The sequence below is a fragment of the Halyomorpha halys genome, unplaced genomic scaffold, assembly GCF_000696795.3.
Source record: "Halyomorpha halys isolate HHAL.00 unplaced genomic scaffold, Hhal_1.1 Scaffold601.1, whole genome shotgun sequence".
In the NCBI taxonomy this organism is placed as follows: domain Eukaryota; kingdom Metazoa; phylum Arthropoda; class Insecta; order Hemiptera; family Pentatomidae; genus Halyomorpha; species Halyomorpha halys.
In genome coordinates, this window is record NW_027112563.1 from 536,377 (window position 1) to 550,660 (window position 14,284).

At 32.5% G+C, this 14,284-nt stretch overlaps 1 long non-coding RNA gene across 1 annotated transcript in view; it reads left to right on the plus strand.

Moving 5' to 3' along the window:
- The window catches only part of LOC136796503 (uncharacterized), a 46,436-nt gene extending 39,102 nt beyond the window's left edge, over positions 1-7,334 (plus strand). Inside the window, exon 2 of the long non-coding RNA XR_010844221.1 lies at positions 7,184-7,334. This is a non-coding gene — a long non-coding RNA (uncharacterized lncRNA). The remainder of the gene's footprint in view (positions 1-7,183) is intronic.
- Positions 7,335-14,284: the final 6,950 nt, after the last annotated feature.

Below are 14,284 nucleotides of genomic sequence, written 5' to 3' on the forward strand. Positions count from 1 at the left end.
GGAATTAATTAGCAAACACTCTAGAATCAAAATAAACAACGAACAAACGAAAAACGACAGGACTTTTTGAATGCCCTGGTATAACCGTTACATTTTTTTTTTAAGGGTGGTTCCTTAAATCTAATTCTTCTCATTCAAAATCCTGTTATAATGATCATGACGAATTTTTCTTTTATGTTTTTTTCACTTTTTGCCTAACTGAGCTATAGGCATTTTAAAAAGTTTGGAATCTACGTTGTAGATCTTATTACTTAGGGTTCGAACATAGTTTTACTTCCCTATGAATAATAACACCGGAGTTATAGGGTTTTAAAAAAAATTACAGTTGCTACTTTAGGCACCATTTTGAACACATCTTTAGGTCATTTTCAGGTTATTTCTGTTTCAATTCAATCTAAATCTTCTAAGAAATTCAGCTTGCCTCTAATTTTTTTCTGGCTTTTCCAGCACCTTGGGAAATTATCTCATATGTTATCTAGGATTCAGACTTCGCTGCCAGATTTTTTCATGCATTCGCATACATAATTTTACGCCTATTTCTCTTTTTATTGATACAGACAATTGTGATTTCCTAGACTTTTTGAAAGTACTGATTACTAATATCATAGAATTCTGCTGTGGTTCACCAAAAACTTCATCACCTTTGGAGGCATGTTGATTGATCATCATGAGAAAATCAGATTCATTGTGACGTCCTCAGCAACCATACACGGAATTGTTTCCACAGTATTCATCTTATTTTCTTTAATAATTCAGAGATTCGAACGTTTTAAGATTTTTTTATACACATATATCGAAAGAAGAAGGCACAAAGTGTTTTATAAACATGGCATTAAAGAGAGATTAATTATCTGTGATATAAAGATAGGATTATTACAAGAGACAAGAAGAAAAATTAAGGCTTTATCAATTTATATATCTGTACTTTTATTATCAACATTACGAGTTATAAATGAATATTGTCTTTATTTTACTTCTGCTTATGGTTGTTTTCAATATATTGGCTTAGATTAGATTAAGATATACAATCCTTGCTGTCAGCCTCGAATAACTTTCAGATATGTAATACCTATATAAATAACAATAACACATACAAGGTATAAATAATAACAACGACAAAAAAAATTGAATTTTCTAAAAAAAAATATCTTAAAGAATAATGCAGAGATTAAGGTTAAAAATTATATAATTTTTTCCAAAGAGATTACTATCTTTCAGATTTGTAATACGTGTATAAATAACAATAACTACAAAAATATAATAATATATAACATAATTTGTCTTAGAGGTTAAACATTTCATACTTACTCTACCCCCCCCCCAAAGATTAGTCCTATATATTATCGTTAATATTATATAAAAAATTATTTTGAACTTTGTTGATATTGTCTTTCTCTGTCCTATCGGAATAGAGTTTCCCTTCATTAGGACCTTAACTTCTCGTCTCTGATCTTTCAGTGACGTCACTCTGTATTATATTTTATTTATACCTATTAATATTTTAAATTTATTTCTTCCTTTTCATAACTCATTTGGCTAATTTTAATTTCTTTTAAAGCCCTTTTACTTTACATTATATTATTGTATTAATTTATTTCTAAATGTTTTGTTTGTACTACATGTACATGTTTTAATAGTTAGCCATGTAGAATAAATGTTTAAATCTGTGACAGTTTGTTTTTCTTTGGAGCCTCCTTAAAAAAAAAACTTCATCGGTTTGTGTTAGCTTCAACATTAGTTGGTCCTCCGGGCCGGATGAAGAGGTATTGGGAACTTCCCCATCCGCGTCATTAGGCCACCTATTTGTAGTTGTTGGAAAATGCAAAAATGAATGATGTCACCTTTCGCATTGAATACAAGAACTAGAGGAAGGGCATCTATTGCTAAAATGACCGGGCAATAAACAGCTAAAACATACATTTAGAGAATTTTAGAGTATTTTACTAAACCGTTGTTAACGTTCCATTGAGCAAAAGCGGATGCACCTATACATGCGGTGTCTTTCTCGGCACAACGACAATTATTATGTGTCATGGACACATTTGTAGACCATAAGACCTTTTAAGTAATATTATGAGACCATTGGAGCAATGAATGTTGAACATATACTCTGAAATTTCAAGTTAGGTTGTTTGTTTGTAATTGTATACGTTGGCGCTGAATGAAAATAGAAAAATCTTCTAAAGTTGGTACGTCAGATGAAGAACCTAATTCAGTTTCAAAACGTTCATCCTAATTAAAATCTAATAATCTTAGGCAAACGGCAGCGGTAGCAGCGTGGCAACGACCAGTCTACCAGCCTAAAGGTTGTCAGATCGAGTCCCGGTCCCACCCGGGCTTTTTTAAAGCATAAAATAATGCAAAACTCACTCACAACCTCCCCCCGGGCATTTGTGAACCCCACAGGTGGCACTCACAAAAAATAAGCGAGGGTGTGACGAACCCACCCTACGAAAAAACCACGTCAAGAAACGCGCGATATATTTCCTAATACATCGCGCGAGGAGTTAGAGCTCCATGGTCTGTCGCCTATATAATAATAATAATAATCTCAGGCAAAAAGTTAACAAAATTTGACTATTGGTCATCAGAACATTTTGAATCAATGAATAAATGAAAAATAATTTTATTCTGGGACATAAGTTCTCTAAGAATAAATATATGATCCAACACATTAGGATTGATTGGCTGGCGAACATTTAAGTTTCAGTACACAAGCTAAAATTACATTAAAACATTAGGTAATCAGTACCGTATATACATATACATTGTTCACATTGATACGAAGGTTTAGTTATGTAGTAAGTGAATGAATAGGTGTTACTTAAAGGTAAGAATGAATGAGGATTGGCGAATGGAGATGGGAAGAACATTTCAGAAAGAGATTACAAGTATGACAAAGGATTTGCTATAGGAGGCGGTTCTATTGGAGGCCGTGAGTAAATCAATCAGTTGGGATCTGGTCTTTAATGAATGGCTGGGTGAACGAAGAGTAAGGAGATCAAGGATATAGGTAGGTTTTTGATTTTAAAGAATTGGAATAGGAAAACAGCAAGGAGGTATTGTCTTCGGGAGGTTGGTTAGAGCCGCTTCACCTCGGTAAACCAACGGGAGACATGAGAGCGCCTGGGAAACTCGAAGGTAAATCTTACGAAGTAATTCACAAGTCTCTTCACTCTCAACTCTAAACCAGCAGATAGATAGGCCTAATTTTGCTGAGGTGCAAGAGTATTAGATCGAGTGTGCAACAGACTTCAGAAATATGAATCTTAAGGTATTTCCATAATTCCGGAAAGTCAAAATTTAGATTACAATATCTATCGTCTAATATTTATTTCTCGTAAGTGGCATGTTATAATATTTTATAATAAAAAAGTTAACATCAAAGAGATCTTCAATTTTTTTAAACTTTATTTAATTGATAGATATTACAATCTGCCACACTATTGTGGGCAATAGGTAATAGTGGGGAATGATCACGTTCATACTAAAATAAAATAAAATAAGAATGAAAATAAATAAATAAATGAAATAAAAAAAAAAAATATATATAATCTCTAGTCACATTTACACTCTTATATACAATATTTACATAATCGACCTGAGGCCCTGAGCCCACTCTATCCCCCATGTGTGAGGGGTAGAGCAGAGCTCAAAAGATCCCAGCGCATCCTTCTCGCCGCATCACTAGTAGTGGATCATCACAGCTCCTCCGTGTTCGAAACATGCGTATCTAGAAAAATGCTGTTTGATTGATTTATATTCTAACACAAACCATACTAACTTAAAGTACAAGTAAGGATAGATAGGAACGATCGCTCCTCGATATCTAAAAAAAAATTTAATAGAATTTTACGTTTTAAACATCAAGGGAGAAATGTCTTCGTGAATGTATGATCGCTTGTAGTCGCATTTGTGTTCGGGTATAATCGATGGAACAATCGATCTTGATGAAATTTTTAGGGATTTTACGGGTTGGTATATAAAAAGATTTGGTGCGCTGAGCGTGACACACAACTTCCACTTCTCACCCTATACTCATCCCCATTTTTTTCATAAACTGAAGGCAGTTATAAGTATTGGTGTGATTTTCGAAAAAAAAAAAAAAAATAAATAAAACCAAAGAAAATATTTTTTTTTTCTGCTGCTATAAAAAGTTCTGTATTTCAGAGTTTCTCGCTTTTGGGAATAAAGAATATAAATTTTGTTCCTGCCAAGAATACAGCAGTTTAACCCTTTCGAGACCGTGTGTCCAATGATCGTGAATTGCAATTATCAGTCAGCATGGAAGAAGTTGCCGTTAGAACTGGACTGGTTTAAAACAAGAATTATCCTAGAAGTGGGTAAAAATGAAATTTGATTTAAATATAATTTTTTCAGTTTCTTGAGACTGGTATTTATTTATTTAATAAAAATCAAATTGTATCCTTGTTTTGTCTCAACACTTTTTATTACATCAATAGTCCAACGTTTCGGCCAATTCGGCCATCTCAAGAACAATCTTTAAATATAAATTCTCACCTCACGTCATAATTTAAAATTGTTTTGCAGGCGATTCTTTCCAGGTCATTAATTATATGTCAAACACACCCTATTTTAAAAAAAAAAACTTCATTAATTTTTAAAACTTTTAATTTTCAATTAATCCACACTATCACTATCATATAATAGCTTGAATTAAAAAGTTTTAAAAATTAATGAAGTTTTTTTTTTTAAAAATAGGGTGTCTGACATATAATTAATGACCTGGAAAGAATCGCCTGCAAAACAATTTTAAATTATGACGTGAGGTGAGAATTTATATTTAAAGATTGTTCTTGAGATGGCCGAATTGGCCGAAACGTTGGACTATTGATGTAATAAAAAGGTGATGTAAAAAAAAACTTCCTTAACTTTTAAAACTTTTTAATTCAAGCTATTATATGATAGTGATAGTATGGATTAATTGAAAATTAAAAGTTTTAAAAATTAATGAAGTTTTGTTTTTTAAAAATAGGGTCTGTTTGACATTATTATACAAAATTTAAAACTGTTTTGCAGGCAAAGTTGCCCAGGTCATTAATTATATGTCAAACACCCTATTTTTAAAAAAAAAACTTCATTAATTTTTAAAACGTTTTAATTCAAGCTATTATATGATAGTGATAGGGTGGATTAATTGAAAATTAAAAGTTTTAAAAATTAATGAAGTTTTTTTTTTTTTTAAAATAGGGTGTGTTTGGCATATAATTAATGACCTGGGCAGAATTGCCTGCAAAACAGTTTTAAATTTCGATATGAGGTGAATTTATATTTGAAGATGGCCGAAACGTTTGACTATTGATGTAATAAAAAAGTGTTGAGACTAAACAAGGATACAATTTGATTTATTTAATAAATAAAATTTGATGTTGGTTTCAATTTTTTGCGATTGGTCCAAGGGTTATCATACTGTACAAAAAAGTAAGGGTCATCCTTCCAGAAAAATTCATTATATTGTACTGCTTCTTAAAAATTTACGTTTATTTAGGTTTATTTTTATTTATTTCATTTTATCTACAATAATATTCTTTTCTTCATTAATGAACCTAAAATAAGGATTTCATGTTACCTGAATATTTTTGGAATAAATGTTGTTCAATTTATTGTGTTTTACATTGCGTGTGCAATTCATCCCTCGTAATAAAAACATTCAGAGGAACAACATGCACACACGGCGTGCAATCATCTTATTTGTACAAAGTGAGTTACAAAGCGACTAATTTCTAGTGCAAATAAAGTTTTTTTTTTTAGTGATAAATGGCCAATATTAAGCAAACGATTTTGTGGATTCTGGGGATGGTCTCCAAAAATATGTGCTGTCTGAAATGGTTTAACATAAATATATAACAAAGCAGAATGGAATCGAGGGAGATCGGGCGTTCTCGGCTTTTCTAGTTCGAGTCGGATGTTTCCTATATTTCTCCTTCAGTTCATAAAATTCTTTCATATTTTCTATTTATACATTGCTTATTATTATTGCTAACAATGAGAAATGTTTATTATTTTTTCAAATAAACAAAATCAAATGGATCAATATTTTCTATTTATACATTATTAAATTGTTGCTAATAATGAGAATTGATAAAGAAAGTTTATTTAAAAATTCATTTGAGCCCTGTCAGACTATTTCAATGAGAATAAGACCTATTAGATATTAGAGACCATTTAATTGTATGTATACATGCCAAATTTAATCAAAATCGTTATTTATTTCCGAGAAAATCGAAAAAAAAAAATGTGAAAAATCTATGCGCGAACTAGTCTAACAGAAAATTTTGAGTTCTTAGTAACTCAAAGATGGGAAAATAAATCCAAGATTAGGAGAAAGCTGAATTTGTCACATGTTTAAGAAGGTATTGAAATACAAATTTAAGCTATAAATTAAATTCATTTATAAATTAATAATTATTATTAATGTGAGAGAGAATGGCTCGGTGGTTAGGCACTTTTCTACTAATGCCAAGGATCCAGGTTCGAATCCTCCTATAGCAGATAATTATTTTCTATTTCACAGTAGCCGTGAGTCAACCCTGTGGGTTCAGGAACCCTCCGGAGTCTATCCAGCCTCATGAAGTGGGTACCCTTAATTGGGTAAAACTCAGGTAGTCGTGGATGGTTCAGACCTAATCACCTCCTTGCACAACCGTTGCTCTAGGAGTAGTACTTCTTTACAAAGTACCCCTGACAATTCATGGATTGTAGTAGTACAGATTAAATATTTAAAAAAATATTATTAATAATTTAAAACAAAATAACAAGAACAATCCAGTAACCAGTTTATAGGATTCAATAATGTTATCCATATAAAATATAATCCAGTTATTGATAGAATAAATTTCGACCTTCTCACTGAGAGTATCTGGTTACCTGTCAGATATTCTGTCCTTCCTGTTCTAGTTGAACGTTAAACCACAATATAACGTAATTAAACATGAGTTGTAGCAATCCTGGTAAAAATTCATCACTGGAGTAACCGTTATATTTTTATTATAATATAAAGTAGTAAATTAACTTGTAGTTTACATACCCATCTAGGTAATCGGAAGGTTGTGGTAGGATTGTTTTGTTATATTTTGAGGTTATATTGTTACGTTAAATTTAGGTTAATCTAGTAATTATTTTTTAAAACTCAATTAATTATGCGAATATTTTTTTCTACTAGGAGCATTGGTGGCGCAGTGTTTAGGCCGTTCAATAAAGTGTGACTGCGATTGCAAATCAAAACCACAAGTATCAGTATGCGCCAAAGATCCCAAGACTGGAGACACCGACACCTTCCTCAACATGTGCCATATGCAGTGCTTTAACTGTACCCATTCCAAAAGTAAGTATCATTTATTTATATGAGTTATTTCAAGAGATTAAAAGAAAACAATCAATATAAAATAGAAACGTAGTCACATCTAATAAAAATAAAATAAAATAATAATAACTGACCCATGGGCGTACCCAAAGCGAGGCCGGAGGCGGCAGCTGCCCCCCCCCCTAAAATTGAAAAAAAAAAATTAATTCAATAAAAAAATTTTCAAGCAAGTTATTGTAATAACTAATAAAACACTGCTAAAATTATTTATAATTTTCTTAAAATTTTGGTTTCATTTGTATTCATTTCATTCATCCTTTCCCGTGCTGAAATGTCAGAACCTGATTGGGTATTGCTTGCCCCGCCCCCTAGTTTTGATCCTGGGTAAACCCTCTAACTGACCCCCGATTATTTTCTTCATAAAAGGTTAATAAAAACATAACAAAGATACTCTGTATCCAATTTAATAATAAACTCTTTCACTTATGTCGTAATCAATATGAAAATTAAGGCACCTTTTTATGTACTGTAAATACTTACTTCATGGAAATCCGTTAAATTATTAAATAAATGCACAGAGAAAATACGAGAACAAATAAAATAATGTAGCCTTTAATCAGTTTGCTTGATCCAAAGTTGGGCGAAACGTAATTACAATTACCAACCAATAACTGTAATTTGTTATTGCAAAAGTACAACTACATTTACAAGTAATTGCAAATACTTGAAGAAGGACAGCAATTGTAATAGTAATCCAAAATTAATTACAGTTCAATTAATAGTTGAGAAAAAGCAATTCAATTACTGATTACAATCTTACGTAATTGTAATTTTATTTCTGGAATTTCACGGAATATTAATGTAATTACAAGTAATTGTGACTTTATTAGTAAATACTTAACGCCAAAATAGTAATTATTTACAGAATGTTAAGGCTAAGCAATCGAATGCAAAATTGAAATTGAAGAGCCAAATGCTCTTGAAATTGTTTGCTTATTGTTTGTTAATGATGATTAGGAAATCGAATGTATTTAACCTAAGAGGTTGCAAGTGAAAATCGACTGGGTTTACTATTGTTTTAAGGTTCAATTTATTTTTATTATGTTAATTGGTATAGCTTAAATTACTGGTATTGCAGTAATAGTAATTGTAATTGCGATTACTTAGCATCAAAAAGTAATTGTAATTGAGAATCTGAGAGGAGTCTTGGCCTCCTCAATTTGTCTCTCTTGGAGCTGTTCTCCAGTAAGCTAGTCCAAGAAGAGCTCTACTATCAGCTCAACCCCATCCCTCCAGAGCTATGTCTTCCAACTATTCTTTTTCTTTCTGGACGCGTCAGCATAATTTTGCTGGTTGGGCTACTCTCATCCTGGCTTCAGGATCCGCCCATTTTAGACACTGTATTCTAATTAACCGGACTACGTTCGTAAGATTATGTATCGCGGCCAGTTCTGCATTACCCCGCCTTCTCCAATCGTTACCGGAGAGCAATGGTCCATAAATGCGACGTAGTAGTTATTGAATTATTTTACATAATTAGACCTATTTTAACTATACCTTTTAAACAATCTAATGATTATCTCTGTGTAATTATAGTGCAATTTTGCCTGAGTAATAAAATACTCATATAATTATTACTGACCGACTCTGAATCATAATCCTATATTTTTTCTTGGTGGCTCTACAACTGTTATATAAACGACAAATTTAAATTTTAAATTTTTATATTTTAAGTTTATTCCTTTAAAAAAAATGGTAATAAACCCATAGTATTTTATATAAGAAAAATTATTTCTTTTGTTACAGATTATTACATCCTACACCAAGGAGACTGCAATCAAAAGAAAGGAGGAAGAAAATAAAAAATACTTTAAGTTTAATATACTTTTGTTTTCTAATTGAACTAATATAAATATTATTATGTTGTACAAATTATTTAGTTTACATTATTACCCATTAGTTTCTATAGTTTATTTAGAAAAGGTTGGAGACAGTGTTTTCTGGGCAAGCCAAGACCTAACCCGATTGTTAGATCAAAACTGACTGTAATTGGCTTAGTTTTACGAGGCAGTGCCTTTATGATGAGTAATATGACTGGGAACAGAATCTAGCAACTTTCATGTGCGTGCCTCGATAGTTACTTGAATGTTTGGTTACATAATAGAATAGTACATCAAGTGCAGTGCTTATAAGTGTAATTTACAATTATTCAGGTTAGCGTAAACAATAGTTCCATATTTGGGCGGTAGGAGGTGAAAAACCTTCCAGAATTAAATCTCTCTTATCATGTGGTTTATTTCACTCAAATACCTATAAAGGAGTTAACCGTAATTGATTCTCCCATCAAACAATATTTGTGAGCCGTAGACCTAATCTTACAGACGTTATTTTAGTTGTTGATAAGTAGTATTGTTTCTTGAAATATTTTTTTCTAAATTTCTACGGCCACTTCCAATTTAATACTGGAAAAAGTCGTTTTTTCACATTCTTGATAGACCAGAAAAAATAAGCTTTAATGACCTTTGTGTTGAGACTATCTTCCCATAAAATTGTACATATAGGAGCAACTTTTGCGTAGGTTTCACTCACGTTTTGAGACGTATAAAGTCAGGCGTCTTCTTGGATGGTGTAACAAAAATAAGGAGATAACTATTACCAAATTAATTACTATAAATCAGAACAGCATTTTATCTCTCGGAAAAATGATTTTAATGATAGAAAAATTAAGATTTATATTTTTACAACTCAAGATATCAAAATAAAAATGCATTTCATTGATTTCAACATGCTTAATAACATAAGAACTCATTAGGATTGCAGAAGATTTAAACAATTTAGTGGTTTTTGCACAAAAACGGTTCTCACCACTGTGAGACGCACATTGGTTACACCTCCAAACAAAGTTTCTGATCTATCAAAAATGTGCAAAAACGAATTTTCCCGGTATTAAATTGGAAGTGGCCCATGAAAATGTTAGAAAAAAACCAACTTTTGAAAAACTACGATTTGTACACTAACTTTCGTTGATATCGACTTGGCTGAAATATTTATTGTTGGATAGTTTAAAACAAAATAACAACAACCAATAAAAACTCACTTTTTCCCAATGCCTAAATAACGTCTGTAAGATATTCTTCTATTACAAGATATAATATTTGGTTTTTCCCAGGTTCGGGTCATCGGAGTCCACACTGACATTTGTCCCCTGACTTCGAGTTGAAAAGTCCCAGAGGGAGGCGAAGTAGTTACTTCAGTTCTAAAAAAATAAAAATTCAGGTCGTCAGGTGGTGGGAAACTGCCGTTTTTGTGCAAAAACATCTAAATTGATTAAAACTTCTGTAATTTTCATGAATTCATATGTTGTTAAGGTTGCTGAAATCAATAGAATGGATTTTTTTAATTTTGATAATATTTTAAGGTGAAAAAAATATAAATCTTAATTTTCAATCCTTAAAGTAATTTTTTCCTATAAATGAAATGTTAGTCTGATTCCTAGTAATTAATTTGATTATTGTTCACACTTTATTTTGGTTACACCTTCCAAAAACGCCCCTGACCTGATACGTCAATGAAAGTTACACTTAAGTCCAATATGTACACTTTTATAAAAAAAAAAAAAAAAAAAAAAAAAGCCTCAACACAAAGGTCAATAAAGCTCATTTTCCCGGTCAAAAACGATTTTTTCCAATATTAAACTGGAAGTGGCTGTAGACATTTAGAAAAAATATTTCAAAATACAAACTTACTTTTGAAAAACTACGATTTGTACACTAACTTTCGTTGATATCAACTTGGCCAAAATATTTTTTGTTGGATAGTTTAAAACAAAATAACAACAACCAGTAAAAACGCACTTTTTCCCAATGCCGACATATCGTCTGTAAGATTAGATATACGCTCACAAATATTATTTCAAGGAAGAATTAATTATAGTGAATTCGTTTATAGGAATTTGAGTGCAAGAAACCACACTAATCAACATGATTAGACACATTTCATTTTGGAGTTTTTTTTTTCTCACACTTTCCACCACTGTGCGTCATCAAGTGAAATGAAAAAAATTAATTTTTAAGGGGGTCTAGATAATGTGGTTTTAAAAAAAATGTCGTAAGCCTCATCGATTAGATTCCCAAAATACTTTTAGTTTGGGTCAAACTACACAAATGATGCTTTTTCTTGATCATCTGTTTAGTGGTCACTTTTACAAAAAATAAATATCCAAATTAACTACGGGATTCCTAGCTTCAGAAATCTACTGCAGATTCCTGTAAATAAACTTCAAAATAAAAACTGTTTCGCAAATAGAAAAACATACATAAATTTAACTAAATATGGTATTGACAATGTGGATTACTTTCAGTTGGAGGTGAAAATGGAGCATTATTATCTTTATAGTTGGTATATTCTTGTGTCATTATTATATTGTTTTCCTGGTTAGTGTAATTTACATTTTTTATTTGTTTCGGAACTAGAACGTTAACAAATATGATAGGGAAGGTAAAGCAAGAAATCACTAAAGGAATTTCTTAAGTCAGGGTCTCGTGAGATAGAGGCAAAGATTCTGAGATAAGAGATTAAAAGAATAACCAAAACAGTAAATGATGGGAAAACATAAATAAAGAAAGATATCTAAGAACTGTATGCAGCGAATTGGAAATAGTCTGTATAGGAGTCAGTTAAAGATTTGACAAGGTTTTTATACATCACATAAAATAAGTTGATTTCCTCTTCATTCATTTTAAATTGTCCTCTTCGAATCTTTTATTATAAACAGTACAGATCGCCCATTCTTGATAGGAGTCCACAATTCAAATGTTTTTCAAATCGGGTTTACCATTTAAACGGAAATGGCCGTGTCAATAATCAAGAATCAATAAGCAATAAAAACCTAGTTATCTATAAAATTAGAAACCAAAATAAATAAAAAAAACCTGTGATTTTTTAGATCTCTTATATTTGTAAACTGAACATTTTGATTCATGTTAAGCACCTAAAAAAATTGAAAATAAGTTACTTAAAACTTTTCCACTTCAAGACATTGTTGAACCATTTAATTGAACTAATAGTTTAATTTGTGGGTCCATATAAACCTATCCCTTATTACCGGATCATAGAAATGTGATTTCGGCTCTCCTTACTACGAACAACATCAAAATAAACGTAGGTGCCCACTCAACAAGCCAAATCAGAGTAAAGCGTGGAGTTCCTCAAGGCGGCCCCTTGTCGTCTTCGCTATTCAACTTGGCCATAGACCATCTATACCGCCACCTGTGTGAGCAAAGCTTCGTAAGTAAATATGGATATAAGCTCAATAGCGACCAAGGTTGTGTGGTCCTCACAGGGTTCGCGGATGACCAGCGGTTTCAGCGTGCGACAGGGTTGCTGCGGAAAGAGTAATTGATAGCGTACAGAGGACGATCAAAGAAATCGGTTTGGCATTGAATCCTCAAAAGAGTGTGGGCATCGTTATAAATAAGGGAGAGCTGGAATCGACGAAGCTTTCGGAGATGGCATCCTAACAATGAAAGAAGGAGATACCATAAAATATTTAGGATGCACATTCTCGAGATAGCTACAGTTCAACGAGGATTCGGTGACAAAGTTGAAGTTGGGCGTTGATCAGGGGCATCGGAGTGTGAAAGCTCTACGACACTCGCTACGTGAAAATGCGTTCGAGGAATGGGCTAACTGCAGGTGGCAGGGCATTGGAGTACGCCATTTCAAAGAGACCCCGAGAGCAAATAAGTTTATATACGATAAACAAATACTTACGGGCTCTGAATGGTCCAATGCCCTGAAATTGAATATAAATTATGCACCCCTACGTGGAGTCCCAGGTGTCAGCGGACAGGATAGAAAAGTTGGGTCCCTCTGTCGCAAATGCAACAGAGAGCCGGAAACACCAGCACATGTGCTGGAGAAATCCCCCCAACAACTCCCTCCTCATAACACGCCGACATCATAGAGTGAAATACGAGTTAATGAAGCTCCTAAAAGAAAGAGATTTTGCCTGCTTTGTCGAGGTCTACTGCGTAGATACGGATGGATCCACAAGATATGCGGATATTGTTGCTTTTCCTAAGAAGGGGAAGTCGGCAATCAATCGGGATCCCACCGTGAGATATGAAAATAACGACCTTGACCAGGCAAATAAGGTAGATAGGGAAAAGAAGGAAATCTACGATAAATGTATCTCTTTTCTCAAGAAGTTCCGTGAGGGCTTCGGAGAACGAGACTTCAACCTGAGAGGCCTCTGGTTCAGAGCCCTTGGAACGATTCCCAGCACAACTAAGAGCTTCATGGAGTAGCTTGGGGTCGATGTCCAGGACTTGGCTAGGTTGACAGAAAGTATAATACTTGACTCCCTGGGAATCATACACCACCACATGCATGGAAATTAATGAGTATGGGAGTTTATCCAGAAGTGGGATGGCATGCATGCATCCCATACCATATTTGTTGTTTTAGTTATTATTTTAAATATTTTAATATTTGTTATATAGGGGACTTTGTTGATCAAATGAAATAGGGGTTGTGAAATAGAAGGGAAAGAAAAAAAAAAAAAAGGAATAAATCGAAAAACTTGTAGTTAGTTTGTAGACTGGTATTAATTGTAAAAGGAAAGTAAAAGAAAACTGTGGAAGAAAAAAAAAAAGTTATCTATCTATTATATTATATCATGTAAAAATATGTAACTTATATTTGTCCAGTCACAGATTGATCAGTATGCTGTGTAATGTAGCAACCCGATGTATTTGGGCAGCATGAATGGATAAAGTATTTCTTTCTCTCTCTTGATTTCTAAACATATCCAGTAAACACGTAAATATATTTTTCCATTATGGTGATGGTATATTTAATTTTTTTTTTAAATGATGCAGTAAAAATTAATTTTAGTTACCACAAGTAATGTAGTGTAAATTAATATAAAGATTACGTGTCATCTTTGCTATTCAATTT